Source organism: Panulirus ornatus, chromosome 42 (assembly GCF_036320965.1).
Source record: "Panulirus ornatus isolate Po-2019 chromosome 42, ASM3632096v1, whole genome shotgun sequence".
Taxonomy (NCBI): Eukaryota; Metazoa; Arthropoda; class Malacostraca; order Decapoda; family Palinuridae; genus Panulirus; species Panulirus ornatus.
In genome coordinates this window covers 13,929,293-13,947,186 of record NC_092265.1, presented here as the reverse complement: position 1 = coordinate 13,947,186, position 17,894 = coordinate 13,929,293, and the positions used below count along the sequence as shown (strand labels likewise).

The window sequence follows — 17,894 nt, the reverse complement described above, 5'->3', positions numbered from 1 at the left end:
AGTTCATATCATCCAATCGGATCCAATGATGGTAAACTATCTTTAAAACCAAAAAGTTGTTGCAACTTTGATGTTACCCTCACTGAGTATTGTTTAAAAATAAAGCTTCTTTACAATTACTTGCTTTAGGTTTAAATTATACTGACAGCCTTCTATGTTCTGCAGAAGCTCTGAAGCAATAGCACAACAGATGTCCAGCATTTACAATGAACTATGAAACAATAGCACAACAGGTGTCCAGCAGTTACAACAAACTTCTAAACAAAATATAATGTTCTTAAATGTATCTGATGCTCACTTCTGAGTTCATTCAAGCAGGAAATGATGTGAACTTTCACATCTACTAATTAAGAAAACTTTAACTCATATCCTGAGTACAATACTATTAAAACAGAGGATATGATAATTCTCTCACTCAAAAATATGTGGTCAAATTTATATACCATTTGAAGTTTAATAACTCTATGGTTAGTTCTAAGAACTTCAACAAAGTGTTGTAAATCACATGATTATTGAAGGTGGAAGAGAAGATAATTCTGTATGAGTATATAGTTTTGTACAGTCTATATTGACAGCCATATCATAATCAAGAGACATTCTTTTGAAAGGTTTTGTTAATCAAAACTTCTCTAAAGCAATTATCATCTGTACTGCATCATGCACTGACAACAAATATTTTGGTTATGCCAAAATGACACATTTAAGCACCTGCCAAAAGTCCTAAAATGCATTAGTTCCTCAGTGTTATCCGCCATGTAAACTGCTAACTTCTCATATGCTTTCAAAAGAAATTCAATGCTTGCTTAACTTCAAATAATTATGTTATTAGGACAATAAAGCAAACTAAGACTTCAGCTAAACCTAATAACCAAGGAATGGCAGAACAAGCTGCACATGCCCTAGGAGTGTACCTCTGATTCTGGGATTAATTCCAACTTCTGTAGACAATGAAGCCACCACCAACTCCTCTTATGGTAGCAGGTATCCATTTGTTTGTTAACATAACTTTTTGTTCAATTCCTTTGTCACTGTTTTGATTTTTAACTGTCCATGAATGGCTGTAATTCTGGAAAAAAGTTACTGTTATCATTATCACTATCATCATCATATCCTTATATGTAAAGTATAGTGTAAACACACACACACACGGGAATAAGAGAGAAACTCCTACAATGGGGGAAACAAAGGATGCATATTAGAGGAAACCATTCCACAAGGGTTGAGGAGACCAGGTGGAGTGCCATAACGTTTTGTTCTGGGACCATTTCTCTTCTTGATCTATATTAATGACTTGCCTAAAGGTAAGGAATCCTACCTGAATATGTTTGCATATGATGCAAAGGTCATGAGGGAAGTGAAAAGGAGAGGATTGCACCAGCTTATAAAAAGACCTGAATAGACTCCATAGCCGGTTTGAAACATGGTTGATGAAATTCAACCTATGCAAAAGTAAAGTAATGAGGATGGGATAGAGTGAAAGATGACCTCAATATGTTTATCACCTCAAAGGACATAAGCTTCAGGATTCTGAGCATGAGAAGGACTTACAAACTGAGAACATCCCTAACCTGTTGCCAGAAAACCAAATCAGGAAAACGGTTAGGGAGACAAACTGTCTGTAAATAATTATCAGAATAGGTTCCAAGTACATGTGTCAGGAAACATTTAGCAAGCTCTTCATATCTCAGACAAGATCAAAACTAGAATATGCTTCTCAGGTACGGTCACCACACCCTGATGAAGCATAAAGAGCTCATGAAGAAGGTCCAAAGTAAGGCAAAAATAATGGTACCAGAATCAAGACAGCTAAGTTACAGAAAAGGGCTGGAGGCTGTAAATTTATCCACCTCAGAAGAGAGTATAGTGAGGGGTGACCTGATCACAACCTTAAATTTTCAAAAGGGATGACGTGAACTGTAAATATTTCTTCGAGAGACGTAGGGATAAAGCAACTAAAGGAAATAACATGAATCTGAATAATAAATGTGTTAATACGGATGTACGAAAATACTTTTACAGAATGAGAGTTGAGGATGAATAGAACAGAATGACTCAGAACATAAATCTAAGAGGTTGTTTGTGTGATAGTAGAGAATGTTCAACAGTAGACCCCACGAGTAAAAAACTCCCTTCCCATTCAGTACAAGTAATTACACACAAACACACACCATATATACATCCATACATCCAAAGGGAAGGTAGCAAAGAACACAGATGAGATGCAACTTCAGAGCACACCGGAATTACAAGTGGCATGCCCTAGGGCTCTCGTCTAGGACTGCTGCTATTCTGTGTGGAAATAAATGACTTGTCTGATGGACTGAAATCATACATAAAAACAGTTTGTGGACATTGCCATGATCATGAGAAAAATAATGAATGATGGTGATTGCAACAGCTCACAGGAAGACCTGGCAAAACTCCAAAGATGGTCACACGATTGGAATAAAAGGTTCAATCAAAATAAGTGCAAGATTATGAGAATGGGGCACAGCAAAAAAACATCGATGCATTTATTATCAAAAAGGAATCAAATTAAGAAATCTGTATGTGAGAGACCCAATAGTTGACAAAATGCCTAAATTCTTGTCAGATCAACATAACAAGAAAATAAAAAGATGCAAATTGTCTTATCATAAATATAAAAATCAAATTCAAGTATATGGATAAGAATATGTTCAGTAAATCAAACCATAACTTGCCTTGCAAGACTGGTCACTGCACCTAAATAAACACAAAGATCTGATTCAGAAGATACAGAGAAAAAACAACCAAGATGGTATCTAAATTATGAGGAATGAGCTATAATGAAAGGATAAGGGCTATAAAGCTGTTCACCATGAAGAACACAATAGAGAGAGGAGACCTAATAAGAGCCTTCAAGTTTTGTAAATCAGCTGAATGATACTGACAGTGAACAGTTCCAACAGATGGATGGAATAAACTAACCATAGGTTCAAATGGCTACTTGATGACATAGTTCAAAGAAAAGAACTCCACAGGTGTATGGATTAATAGTACCAAAATAGAACCCTGTGGTACTCTGTTAAAGAACTTAGCCCATTTTGAGAAAGCTTATCTGACATGCGACCTTCGTTCCTTCCACTTATATAACATTATATCCATTGAAGGAGTTTTCCCTTACTTCTGCCTGGTGATCCAGTTTCTTAATCAGCCTCACATGCAATACAGTGTCAAATGCTTTCTGGCAGTCCAAATTAAAACAATCAACTCAGTCTTTCCTTTTGTCTAAGACAAAGCTTAACTCTCTTGCAAAATTCTAGAAGTTCGTTACATGTGATCCTCTTTCCCTAAATCCATGATGTACCTCACTTAGATGATTACTTGCCTGTAGAAAGTCATCTATTGCTTTCTAATTACATCATTTCTCCTCTGATTATCTTCTCCAGAACCTTACAGACCACACTCATCAGTGAGACCAGTTTGTGGTTCAAAGCCTGCTCCAGGTCTCCTTTCTTAGACAGTTATGATTTTTGCCCTATTCTATTCCCGTGGCACTCTGCCTCTCACCAGTGTCATCTTGAACAGAATTTCATGAGGTTTGTCCAGTGTGTCTGCACAAATCTTTTTCATATAAGATGAAATTTCATCAGGACCATGAGCCTTGTATGAGTCAAATCTTTTACTTTTTATGTTTCACAAATGTCTTTTCTAAACATTTGTGTTTTCTAAAACCTCCTCTCCATTCAATCTCATTAATGATTGAGCTACAGTGTCCCACCATAAAAGCACTTTTGAATTTCCTATTCCGTTCCTCATATATCCTTACAACATCCTCTCTAATTCTTCTATCCAAATCCCTTTGCCTGATCACATGCTGACAATTTACATCTGATAAATCTATGAAAATGTTATGGATTTTCTCCTGCCTTGTCCACAGTTTTCTCTTTAAAGTTTTTTTTTTTCTTCTTTCTTATCCTGCTATACTTGTTCCTTGCTCTTTTATATCTAGTAAAACTGGCTGGCTGGCTGGAGTGTTTCAATTAAATCATTCTTCCTCTTTTCCTTACATTCTGCTAATACTTAAGGCTAGATGTATTCCCACCCCTAACTACAATGTAAATATAGCAAAACCTTTCCCCCAAATAGCTCTAGTTTTTCCAGCTGAAACTCCTACTACAATGTAAATATAGCAGAACCTTTCCCCCACATTGCCCTAGTTCTTCCAGCTGAAACTCCTACTACTATGTAAATATAGCAGAGCCTTTCCCCCACATAGCCCTACTTATTCCAACTGAACTCTATTTCCAAATATTCTTTACTGTAGAAATTGTTGGGTACTATCTAGTTTCCAAACCAATATCAACTCTTTAAACCTTGTTTTATCTCTGCTCTCTTTACCTCTTCATATACCACATACCACATAAACTCAAGCATCACATGACCAGTTTTTCAATTTGGTGTATCATATAGTGTATGTTATTCTCAAATTACCAGGCTTCTACATAAAGACATGATCTAATAATGATGGTGTATTACTCCCTCTGGTCCCAATATGCTCAGTGACATTCTGGTATAGGTATTTTTCCTATCTAAATTCAAGTTTGTGCCTCCATGACTCTGTCTCCATAAGAGTCCAAATTCCTCTACTGTATCTCTTTATATCCAATATTCCATATTATTATTTTTCATATTTCTGGGATGCGAATATTTTAATGCCAAATGTATAATTCTAATTATTCCTATATCATTATCACTGTGTATTTGTCATGCATCATTAAAACATTTCTTTCCTAAATCTACCCTTCCCATCAAGTATTGTTTGAATGGACCATGTTCCAGTATTTCCAGAAAATTAGTGTCCTCTTATTGAGAGAATCCTCCCCTTTTATAGTGTGTGTTCTTTTTCCCCACTTACTGTCATGCAACCTCCAGGACAGAACAGATAAGAACTTATATTAAAGTATGTTTTGTCTCCAGTCCTTGAATTCAGGCTCTTCAACAACTTTCTAATAATCCACTTGGATTTCTATACCATACTTTCACTCTGATATTTCCAACATTTAAATTCCTAATCTCTCTACAGTTGACTTGATTTGATTCTGCTGAATCTGAAAGGCTCCATGAACTATAAGTTACCGAGTGTTTTAAGCAAGAAAAATATATCTAAAAACTTAAAATTGATAATAAATTATACATTTAGGATTCCTTTAAAAAGTTCATTATACATATATATATATATATATATATAAAAAAAAAAAAAAAAAAATATATATATATATATATATATATATATATATATATATATATATATATATATATATATATATATATATATATATATATATAAACCTTATGGTCTAAAATTCCTCTTATACTTTTCATTCTTCTACTGTCATCATATAATTTGTTTCCTACCTGGCAACCAACCTCAGTTACCTGTGAATATTCCAAGCAGTCAGCCGTGCCTGGGTGTGCCCTTGCACCTCAAGAATTTAGCTTGGATTCACTACACTGTGTTGTTGTTGTTTTGTTTATCATAATATCTTTTTTCAAACAGAAAATTTTTTGTGTATGTCATTCTAAACATTTAGTGAACTGCTTTATGCTGTAATGCTCAAAAGTGCAATAAACTGAGACATACAAAAAAAAAATTTCCTTCATGTTGTGTGTGCTGTAGACACTGCATGGACTAAGTAAACACAGGAAGCTGCTTGAAGTTTAAGGGAAATAAGTCAGCACTTTCCTGTGTGTTATCACTACATCTTTTGAAACAGAACTTTTGTCTTCCACTATAGGATTTGTTCATTATCTTTCACACTGGACTGCTATAAACTCCAATAAATTGAAGCATACAAAATAATACACATTCAGGTCACTTGAACTAAGGAAACGTGATACCTTTGTGGAAATGTAGTGCCTGCAACATAAAGAATACCTCAGTGCACATGAGGTTGAACTTACAGTATGGGTTGTTTCATGAGCCTCATACTGGAGGTTCTCAAGAGAAAAACTAGGTTATGATCCTGGCAATGTCAGTCGAGTGAAATGTTTTCATTTGAGTAAGCAAAACCAAGTTTTCATTTGATTAATTAGAACCCATGTTATAACTGAGGTTAAGTTCAAGACCAAAAATTTCTCCAACATAGTTCTCATGTATAGACTATCCTCTAAAATTTCAATCTTAGCTTAATGGCAATATAAAGCACTCCATCATGATACCATCAATATATCACACACTATCATGATGTGGATTTGACTCTCTGATTCAGTGATCATTGCCATTTCAGTGGTAAATAAGATATCTATTGATTCTTACTGAAAATGGTGGTGGCAAATGATTGAGGTATGTGGCAGTGGTGGAGTTGGATGGGGATGGAGCAGAAACCTTGTCAAGCCTCCAAATTCAGTTTATCCAATTCATTATGCAATATCTATATTTGTTGAAATGCATGGTCATTATATGACCTATTATTATGTTTTCAAGTTAGGTAGATCTTACTTATATGGCACATTAAGAATACAAAAACTTGGTGTTCCTTATAAGGTGTCTGTCAGTAGTAGTTGGAATATGATAAGAATCTTAAGTTATCTGCTTTGCTATTATTAAAAAAGGCAGTATAACTGAAAAAATCCTTATATATTTAACTTTTCATAACTAATTGAAAGAAAATTAGAACATTTTTTTATTTTTTCAGTTAGTTAAGTTCTAAAAATTTGTAACAATTTTTTATCATTGCTTTTGCAAAACATCACTCCATGAACCATCATTCTTTGGGTTCCCTGTATTTATTAACAGAATTCCCTTTTATCATCTTAGCATGTTCAAGGTCAGCAGTGTTCTACACACAACTGGAAGCTTGAAATCCAGTTTTTCAATAATCTTGCAGTGCCTTTCATTCAGAGATCCTAAGGGAACTGCTGACTGCAGCTATAGGATACACGCTGTAACCTGCAGGGCAAATACAACTCGAGAGTTTGTCATGACCAGCTTACTGAGTGCATCAGGGTGTGATTTTGACTTGCGAAGCAGCACTGTGGGTGTTAAGACTCCCCAAAATAATCCTTCTTTCCTGAATCAGGGAAACCAATCATCTTAAGTGTGCACTGGAATGCTAAGCCCCTTAACCCTTTTGCTGTGATAACAAGGAAAATTCTCAGTAATTTTCACTTAGCCACAATAACAGTTTTCTGAATCATTCTTAAAAAACAGGTGAAGGTCCCATGCAATTCATTCACCTTCCTAAAACCTGGAAATGGCACCAGAGCCCCGTACAGTGCTGCCCCATATGGTAGATGGCTGAAGTTTCACAAACAATGACCCAGTCAGTTAATGGATACTGTCCACTTAATGGTTCACTCATTACTGTTTTTGTTTTACTTTGTGTTCACTGATATCTAAGGTAGTTTATGGATATTAAAATGTCAAAATGTGCTGCATGTGTTTTATGTATCATAATGCATAAATAATGCTCGCAAAACCAGGTAGCTTAGCACCCCTTAAGATTTTTAAGTTCTTTTGTGCCCTTTACAGTAAATTCATCATTCTGAATATGATATGGATAGGGAGCTTTGGTTTCCGTGCATTACACAAGACAGCTAGAGACTGAGTGTGAACGAATGTGGCCTATCTTGTCTGTATTTTCCTGGTGCTACATCGCTTATGTGGAGGGTGCTGTATCCTGTGGGGCACGGCAGCACCAAGGAATAGATAAGGGCAAGCAAGTACATATACATGTGTATCAATGTATGTGAATGAATATGTGCATGTATGGGCGCTTCTGTATATATATGCGTACATGAGTGGATGGGCCATTCTTCATCTGTTTGCTGGCGCTACCTCACTGACACGGGAAACAGCAATAAAGTATAATAATAAATAACAAAAATTATATATATATATATATATCTTTCTTTCTTTCATACTATTTGCCATTTCCCGCATTAGCGAGGTAGCGTTAAGAACAGAGGACTGGGCCTTAGAGGGAATATCCTCACCTGGCCCCCTTCTCTGTTCCTTCTTTTGGAAAATTAAAAAAAAAAACGAGAGGGGAGGATTTCCAGCCACCCACTCCCTCCCCTTTAAGTCGCCTTCTACGACATGCAGGGAATACATGGGAAGTATTCTTTCTCCCCTATCCCCAGGGATATATATGTATATATATATATATATATATATATATATATATATATATATATATATATATAGGGTTGAGGGTCAAGTCAATTGGGAGGTGAGTTTGAATGGAGAAAAACTGGAGGAAGTGAAGTGTTTTAGATATCTGGGAGTGGATCTGGCAGCGGATGGAACCATGGAAGCGGAAGTGGATCATAGGGTGGGGGAGGGGGCGAAAATTCTGGGGGCCTTGAAGAATGTGTGGAAGTCGAGAACATTATCTCGGAAAGCAAAAATGGGTATGTTTGAAGGAATAGTGGTTCCAACAATGTTGTATGGTTGCGAGGCGTGGGCTATGGATAAAGTTGTGCGCAGGAGGATGGATGTGCTGGAAATGAGATGTTTAAGGACAATGTGTGGTGTGAGGTGGTTTGATCGAGTGAGTAACGTAAGGGTAAGAGAGATGTGTGGAAATAAAAAGAGCGTGGTTGAGAGAGCAGAAGAGGGTGTTTTGAAGTGGTTTGGGCACATGGAGAGGATGAGTGAGGAAAGATTGACCAAGAGGATATATGTGTCGGAGGTGGAGGGAGCAAGGAGAAGAGGGAGACCAAATTGGAGGTGGAAAGATGGAGTGAAAAAGATTTTGTGTGATCGGGGCCTGAACATGCAGGAGGGTGAAAGGAGGGCAAGGAATAGAGTGAATTGGAGCGATGTGGTATACCGGGGTTGACGTGCTGTCAGTGGATTGAATCAAGGCATGTGAAGCGTCTGGGGTAAACCATGGAAAGCTGTGTAGGTATGTATATTTGCGTGTGTGGACGTATGTATATACATGTGTATGGGGGTGGGTTGGGCCATTTCTTTCGTCTGTTTCCTTGCCCTACCTCGCAAACGCGGGAGACAGCAAAAAAAATATATATATATATATATATTTATATATATATATATATATATATATATATATATATATATATATATATATATATATATATATATATATATATATGCCTGCCTTTCACCCTCCTGCATGTTCAGGCCCCGATCACTCAAAATCTTTTTCACTCCATCTTTCCACCTCCAATTTGGTCTCCCACTTCTCGTTCCCTCCACCTCCGACACATATATCCTCTTGGTCAATCTTTCCTCACTCATTCTCTCCATGTGCCCAAACCATTTCAAAACACCCTCTTCTGCTCTCTCAACCACGTTCTTTTTATTTCCACACATCTCTCTTACCCTTACATTACTTACTCGATCAAACCACCTCACACCACATATTGTCCTCAAACATCTCATTTCCAGCACATCCACCTTCCTGCGCACAACTCTATTCATAGCCCACGCTCTCGATGTGGTATACCGGGGTTGACGTGCTGTCAATGGATTGAATCAGGGAATGTGAAGCGCCTGGGGTAAACCATGGAAAGTTCTGTGGGGCCTGGATGTGGAAAGCGAGCTGTGGTTTCGGCCATTATTGCATGACAGCTAGAGACTGAGTGTGAACGAATGGGGCCTTTGTTGTCTTTTCCTAGCGCTACCTTGCACACATGAGGGGGGGGGGGGGGGGGATGTTATTCCATGTGTGGCGAGGTGGCGATGGGAATGAATAAAGGCAGACAGTGTGAATTGTGTGCATGTGTATATATGTATGTGTCTGTGTGTGTATATATATGTGTACATTGAGATGTATAGGTATGTATATTTGCGTGTGTGGACGTGTATGTATATACATGTGAATGGGGGTGGGTTGGGCCATTTCTTTCATCTGTTTCCTTGCGCTACCTCGCAAACGCGGGAGACAGCGACAAAGCAAAATAAATAAATAAATAAATAAATTAAATAAATAAAATATATATATATATATATATATATATATATATATATATATATATATATATATATATATATATATATATATATTTATATCTTTCTTTCGTACTATTCGCCATTTCCCGCATTAGCGAGGTAGCTTTAAGAACAGAGGACTGGGCCTTTGAGGGAATACCCTCACCTGGCCCAATTCTCTGTTCCTTCTTTTGGAAAATTAAAAAAAAAAACGAGAGGGGAGGATTTCCAGCCCCCCGCTCCCTCCCCTTTTAGTCGCCTTCTACGACACGCAGGGAATACGTGGGAAGTATTCTTTCTCCCTATCCCCAGGGAAAATATATATATATATATATATATATATATATATATATATATATATATATATATATATATATATATATATATATATACATACCTATACATCTCAACGTATAAATATATATACACACACAGACATATACATATATACACATGTACATAATTCATACTGTCTGCCTTTATTCATTCCCATCACCACCTCGCTACACATGAAATAACAACCCTCTCCCCCCTTATGTGTGCGAGGTAGCGATAAGATAAGACAACAAAGGCCCCATTCGTTCACACTCAGTCTCCAGCTGTCATATGATAATGCACCGAAACCACAGCTCCCTTTCCACATCCAGGCCCCACAGAACTTTCCATGGTTTACCCCAGACGCTTCACATGCCCTGGTTCAATCCATTGACAGCACGTCGACCCCGGTATAACACATCATTCCAATTCACTCTATTCCTTGCACGCCTTTCACCCTCCTGTAAGTACAGGCCCCAATCACTCTATATACTCTATTCCAAGGCAAGCAAGGAATACATTGGAACACTGTGGTATACCGGGGTCGATGTGCTGTCAATGGATTGAACCAGGGCATGTGAAGCATCTGGGGTAAACCATGCAAAGTTTTGTGGGGCCTGGATGTGGAAAGGGAGCTGTGGTTTCGGTGCATTACAGATGACAGCTAGAGACAGTGTGAACGAATGTGGACTTTATTGTCTTTTCCTGGCGCTACCTCACGCACACGCGGGATGGGGAGGGGGGGTGTCATTTCATGTGTGACACGGTGGCGGCGGGAATGGATGATGAAGGCAGCATGTATGAATATGTACATGTGAATACGTGTATATATCAGTGTATGTATATGAATGTATACGGTGAAATGTATAGGTATGTATATGTGCGTGTGTGGGTGTTTATGTATATACATGTTATGTGGGTGGACTATGCCATTCTTTCGTCTGTTTCCTTGCGCTACCTCTCTGATGAGGGAAACAGCGTTAAAGTATACTAAAAAATATAAAAAAAATATTTTTCATGCATATTCATCATTTCCCACATTAGCGAGGTAGCGATAAGAACAGAGGAATGAGCCTTTGAGGGAATATCCTCACTTGGCCCACTTCTCTGTCCCTTCTTTTGGAAAATCTAAAAAACAAGGGGAGGATTTCCTGCCCCCCGCTCCCTCCGGTTTCAGTCGCCTTCTATGACAAGCAGGGAAAATATGGGAAGTATTCTTTCTCCCTTATCCCCAGGGATAAATATCTATCATATATTCATCATACTTAATCGCTGTTTCCCACGTCAGAGAGGTAGCGACAGGAAACAGATGAAGAATGGCCCATCCACTCATATACACATATATACACATAAAATGCTCATACATGCCAATATACATACACATATATATGCATACAGAGACATATACATATATATACATGTACATACTCATACTTGCTTGCCTTCATCCATTCTTGACGCTACCCCGCCCCACAGGAAACAGCATTGCTACCCCTTGCTTCAGCAAGGTAGCACCCGGAAAACAGACAAAAAAGGCCACATTCATTCACATTCAGTCTAGCTGTCATGTGTAATGGAACAAAACCACAGCTCCCTATCCACAGCCAGGAGGCCCCCACAGATCTGTCAATGATTTATACCAGACGCTTCACATGCCCTGGTTCAGTCCACTGACAGCACGTCAACCCCGGTATGCCATATAGTTCCAATTCACTCTATTAATTGCATGTCTCTCACCCTCCTGTATGTTCAGGCCCTGATTGCACAAAATCTTTTTCATTCCATCCTTCCACCTCCAATTTGGTCTCCCACTTTTCTTTGTTCCCTCCACCTATGAAACATATATCCTCTTTGCAAATCTTTCCTCGCTCAATCTCTCCATATGTCCAAACCAATTCAACACACTCTCTTCTGCTCTTTCAACAACACTCTTTTCATTTCCACACATCTCTCTTACCCTTTCATTACCTACTCGATCAAACCACCTCACACCACATACTATCCTTAAACATTTCATTTCCGACACATCCACCCTCCTCCATACAACCTTATCTATAATCCGTCTTGCAACCATATAACATTGTTAGAACTACTATTCCTTCAAACAATAATTCTTACTCTCCAAGATAACGTTCTCTCCTTCCACACATTCTTCGTCACTCCCAGAACCTTCGCCCCCTCCCCCACCCTGTGACTCACTTCTGTTTCCATGGTTCTATCTACTGCTAAGTCCACTCCCAGATATCTAAATACTTCACTTCCTCCAATTTTCCTCCATTCAAACTTACATCCCAATTAACTTGATTCTCAACCCAACTGAACCTAATAACCTTGCTCTTATTCACATTTACTCTAAGCTTTCTTCTTTCACACACTTTACCAAACTCTTTCATCAACTTCCCAAGCCCTTTCATCCACAACAGACTGCATACTTGCCCCTCTCTCCAAAACTCTGGCATTCACCTCCCTAACAAACCCAACCATAAACAAATTAAACAGCCATGGAGACATCACGCACACCTGCCACAAACTGACATTCACTGAGAACCAATCACTTTCCCCTCTTCCTACTCGTACACATGCCTTATATCCTCGATGAAAACTTTTCACCGGTTCTACCTTCCAAAAAAGCGTCTCTATCCACTCTATCATATGCCTTCTCCAGATCCATAAATGCTACATGCAAATCCATCTGTTTTTCTAAGTATTTCTCGCATACATTCTTCAAAGCAAACACCTATTCAGATGCCCATGCCATCTCAGCTAATAAGAAAATAAATCATGTGTAGGAACAAGAAATCTGTTACATTTGAGGAAGGTTATATCATCCTACTGGCATCACCCGTAAATGATTTTTTATTTTTCTTATCCCTTCTCCCCTAATCAGATATTGTTTTTATGTAATATAAATGATCTTTCTTTCTTTCAAACTATTCGCCATTTCCCACGTTAGCGAGGTAGCGTTAAGAACAGAGGACTGGGCCTTTGAGGGAATATCCTCACGTGGTCCCCTTCTCTGTTCCTTCTTTTGGAAAAAAAAAAAAAAAAAACGAGAGGATATAAATACAGAAAATTTATGGCTCTGCCTTGATGAATGAGTACCTGCACATACTTTGGTAAAAGTTAAGTTTAGCTAATTGTTTTAGGTGTTTAATATAGTTCACTGAGATTACAGAAATACTAGTGGAGAAGGATTTCGAGAATTATATTTCACTGAACAGTATTAAGTTGATAGCAGTTAAGCATATCAGGAAAACTGTAGGGTTAATCAATGTACACGTGGGTAATACACTTGAAATATATCAAGAGAACCTTTCTAAACCTCTCTTTGAAGCCAAAATCATAATGGAAATATAAACTTTTACATACTTGATTGCTGTTTCCAGCATTAACAAGGTAACATCAGGCACAAAAAAGAATGGCCATATTCATTAACACCTATTCTCTACTTGCCATGTGTAATGCTCCAAAACCATGGCTCCAAATCCACAACAAAGCCTTTCCCATGGTTCCCCTGGCCACTTCACATGCCCTGGTAACGCCTATTGACAACACAGCAACTCTGGTATATCACATCATTCCAATTTACTCATTCCCATACATGTCTTTCAACCTCCTACATGTTCAGGCCCCAATCACTCAAAATCTTTTTCACTCCATCCTTCCATCTCCAATTTCGTTTCTCCTCCCTGTCTCCTCAATTTCTGATACATATATCCTCTTGTTAACTTCTCTCACTCATTCCCTCATGTTCAAACCATTTTAGCACATCCTCTTAAGTTCTCTCAACAACACACTTTTAGTACCACACTTCACCACATACTGTCCTCAAACATTTCATTTCTAACACATCTACCCTCTTCCACACATCCTCATCTGTAGCTCATACATCACGCCCATGTAACAATCTTGGGAGTACAATACCTTCAATCATACCCGTTTCTGCCCTCCCAGATAAAGACCTCTCTTTCCACACATTCTTCAATGCCCCCAAAACCTTTGTACCCTCACCCACCCTATGACTCACTTCCACATCTATGGTTCCATTTGCCACCATGTCCACTCCTAGCTGTGTAAAACACTTCCCTTTCGCCAAATTTTCTCCACTTAAACTTACACCCCAGTCGCTCTACCCTACTAAACCTAATAACCTTGCTATCTTTCACATCTACTCTCAACTTCCTCCTTTCACACACCATATCTAACTCAGTCACAAACTTCTACAGTCTATCACTCGAATCAGCCACCACTGCTGTGTCACTGGCAAACAACTGACTGACCTACTAGGCCTTCTCATCCCCTACAGATGGCATACTCGTCCAACTCTCCAAGACTCCTGCATTTCCTCCCTCATCACCCCATCCATAAACAAATTAAACAGCAGGATGGCATCACACATCCCTGCCACAGACCAACCTTCACTTGAAAACAATCACTCTCCTCTCTTACTACTAAAGCACATGCCTTACACCTTTGATATACACTTTTCAATGCAGCTTGCAGCTTTCCTCATACACCATATATTCTTAAGACCTTCCTTCCACAAGGCATTTCTATCAATCCTATCTTAAGCTTTCTCCAGACTCATACATGCCACATACAGATCCTTTTGTTTCTCTGAGTAATATTCACACATATTCTTTGCAATAAACACTTGATCCATATCTCCTCTACCACTTGTGAAAACAAATTTTTCCTCCCCGGTCTGCTGTTCTGTACATGCCCTTATCAATAAACTCATACCTCTGTAGGTCTATACACTCCCCTTTATCCCCTTTGCCTTAATACAATCACACATTACATGCACTTTCGCCAATCGTTAGGCACCTCACTGAGATCCATCCATATACTAAAAACCCAAACTAAACAGTCAACAACTCATATCACCCCTTTTCTTAGCCATCCACTACAGCCACCATGCCAAATTTCATCTTACGTAAGGCTTTTAATCACGTCCTTTCTTCATCACATCACTCTCCATGACTCTCACTTTGCATACCACCCCAGCCCAAACGCCCTACATCTGCCATCATATCATCAAACACACTCATCAGTCCTTCAAAACACTCACTCCACCTCCTAATCACTTCATCACCGTCACAACTTTCCCATCTGCCTCCTTCACTGATGTTCCTATTTGTTGAGAATATATCAAAGTTATATTTGTTTCCTGATGAGAACCATGATGTCATCTGTTTGTTGACATCAAGTCCTAAGTTGGTGGCACATTTTCATGAGTGTGACTTAGGTATTTGACTAATTTACTGAAAATTTAGATAAACCCTGACAGTTGTGGAGGTTAGATGAGGTTTACTTAGGTTCGGTTCATTTTTCAGTTCATTACCTAAGCATGACTTTAACTGACCCTACATTTTCCAAGATATACCACTCTCCATAGTTAATATTACCAGTCAGATGCACTACTCTACATCCTACTCTGCAGGTACTTCTGTAATCCCAACAAACAAATAAAAGCATCTAAAACAAGAATAGTCGTATCACAAATCTACTCCCAATGTGGAGATAACCTACACTATTACCTCTTCACATTACCACCACATTTTTCTTCATATACATAACCCTCAAGTATTGCGTTATCAAATAATGTTTAATAGAATATAATCGTCCAAACCACGCTGTGCAGTCGTGCCTGCATCCTCTCATCACTACATTCACATTGCAAAACAAAAGAATTCCACATGCTATGTCTATACTGATGGAGAGCTAACAACCCATCAACCACTCAATATATATGGAGGCAGTTTCGATGGCTGAGTTAGCTCGTTAATTACCCGTGACTCAAATATCTCCACTTGAGAGCAGAGATGAGGCAAACTACCACACCTTGAACAGAGGCCAGAACCATCACACCACTGGGGGTTGATGGTTGGCCTAGGGTCAAAATGTCAACATGGACAGCAGTCAACTCTCTCCACGGAAAGCTTATTAGACCTAAGAGGGAGGGGAAAAAATATATATGTATTTGCATATTGAGATCAGCCAGACGGTCCAAGTCATGGCGTTGCATCAATCCTGAAAGTATCCCATCTTCACAAGTGTTGTGATATGAGAGAGAGCTGCTACCACCAGCAGTCGATGAGCACTACGCCCACATAACAAACCTCAATCTTCATTTGGCCTGATGACAGCCATTACACACCAATATCCGTGGCCATCCCTCTCCCTCCGGCCACCTTACCTTATACGTGGAACACCAGCGGCTGGGAGAGCGGCCACTTGTGACTATCACATGATAAACTGATCATAACCAACGGTGGCAGCAGCAGCCGATACGACGACGACCCTCGTCATGTTTGTTGTTGGTGGAGCCAGTTGACCTGCGCCACTACCAGCTGAAGGTCGACACCCGCACCAATATCATGGCCATACATCATACACCATCTTGGTCATACAGAATATACCATGAGGATTCATAGACATCACCATGGCCATACACCATGCATAATCTTGGCCGAACATCATACACCATCAGGATTGTACACACCGTCATGGCCATACACCATGCACCATCTTGGCCATACATCATACATCATCTTGGCCATACACCATCAGGATCATATATAGCATGGTCATACACCATGCACCATCTTGGCCATACATCATACATCATCTTGGCCATACACCATCAGGATCATATATAGCATGGTCATACACCATGCACCATCTTGGCCATACAACATACACCATGGCCATACACCATGCACCATCTTGGCCATAAAACATACACCATCTTGGCCATACATCATACACCATCAGGATCTTATACACCACCATGGTCATACCACACATCATTATGATCATATACACCATCATGGTCGTACATCATAATCCATCATGATCATACACTCCATGGTCATGTATACCATGGTAATGTACATTACAATGGTTATATATCATACTCTATCATGGTCATACATCATATATCATACATCATCATACTCATACATACATCATCACACCCATACATCATGCACAATCATAGTCATGTATAATACACCACCATGGTTATATATCATACACCATCATGGTCATATATCATATACCATCATGGTTATGTACACCATCAAGATCATACATAATAGACCATCGTGGTCATATACACCATCATGGTTATACATTATAGACCATCACTCATAATCATATATCACACACCATCATGGCCATATATCATACATCTTAATGGTCACACTGCACATAATGGCCATACAACATACATTACCAAGGCAATGCCACACACTATTATGGCCACACCACAAACATCATGGCCATCCCACATAAATCGTGGCCATACCATGTGAATAATGGCTATACCACATACATCGCCAACCCGAAATCCATTTTTGGCCCAAATATCCCGAAAGAAATTATGAAAAGTTACTACATACAAAGTTAGTATGCCTGTCTCTACCTAATTAACTTATTTTTCAACCTGTCCCTACCTAATCAACTTATTTTTCAACAAGAAATGCACATGAAATGTTTTTTATCAAGTAATGAATAAGCTTCATGGAGAAATGAGAACCAAATAACGAACGCAATGATATTTATTCACCGTTTATTAAAGAAAAGTAAGTTATTTTGTTCAAATATGCAGTTTTCTGAATTTCTCATGTAAATTGAGACTATGAAAAAATAA

General features: G+C 38.7%; 1 protein-coding gene across 4 annotated transcripts in view; it reads right to left on the bottom strand.

The window, feature by feature from the left end:
* Window positions 1-16,576, bottom strand: part of bchs (WD repeat and FYVE domain containing 3 bchs) — a 404,120-nt gene extending 387,544 nt beyond the window's left edge. For 2 of the 4 annotated variants that reach the window (XM_071686608.1, XM_071686607.1), the window contains exons 1-2: window positions 16,437-16,576; window positions 912-1,066 (exon numbers count right to left, since the gene is read on the bottom strand). The gene's annotated coding sequence lies outside the window, so the exon portion shown is untranslated. The remainder of the gene's footprint in view (window positions 1-911; window positions 1,067-16,436) is intronic. The other 2 variants (XM_071686603.1, XM_071686604.1) reach the window with 2 other exon arrangements.
* Between the last annotated feature and the right edge of the window lie 1,318 nt (window positions 16,577-17,894).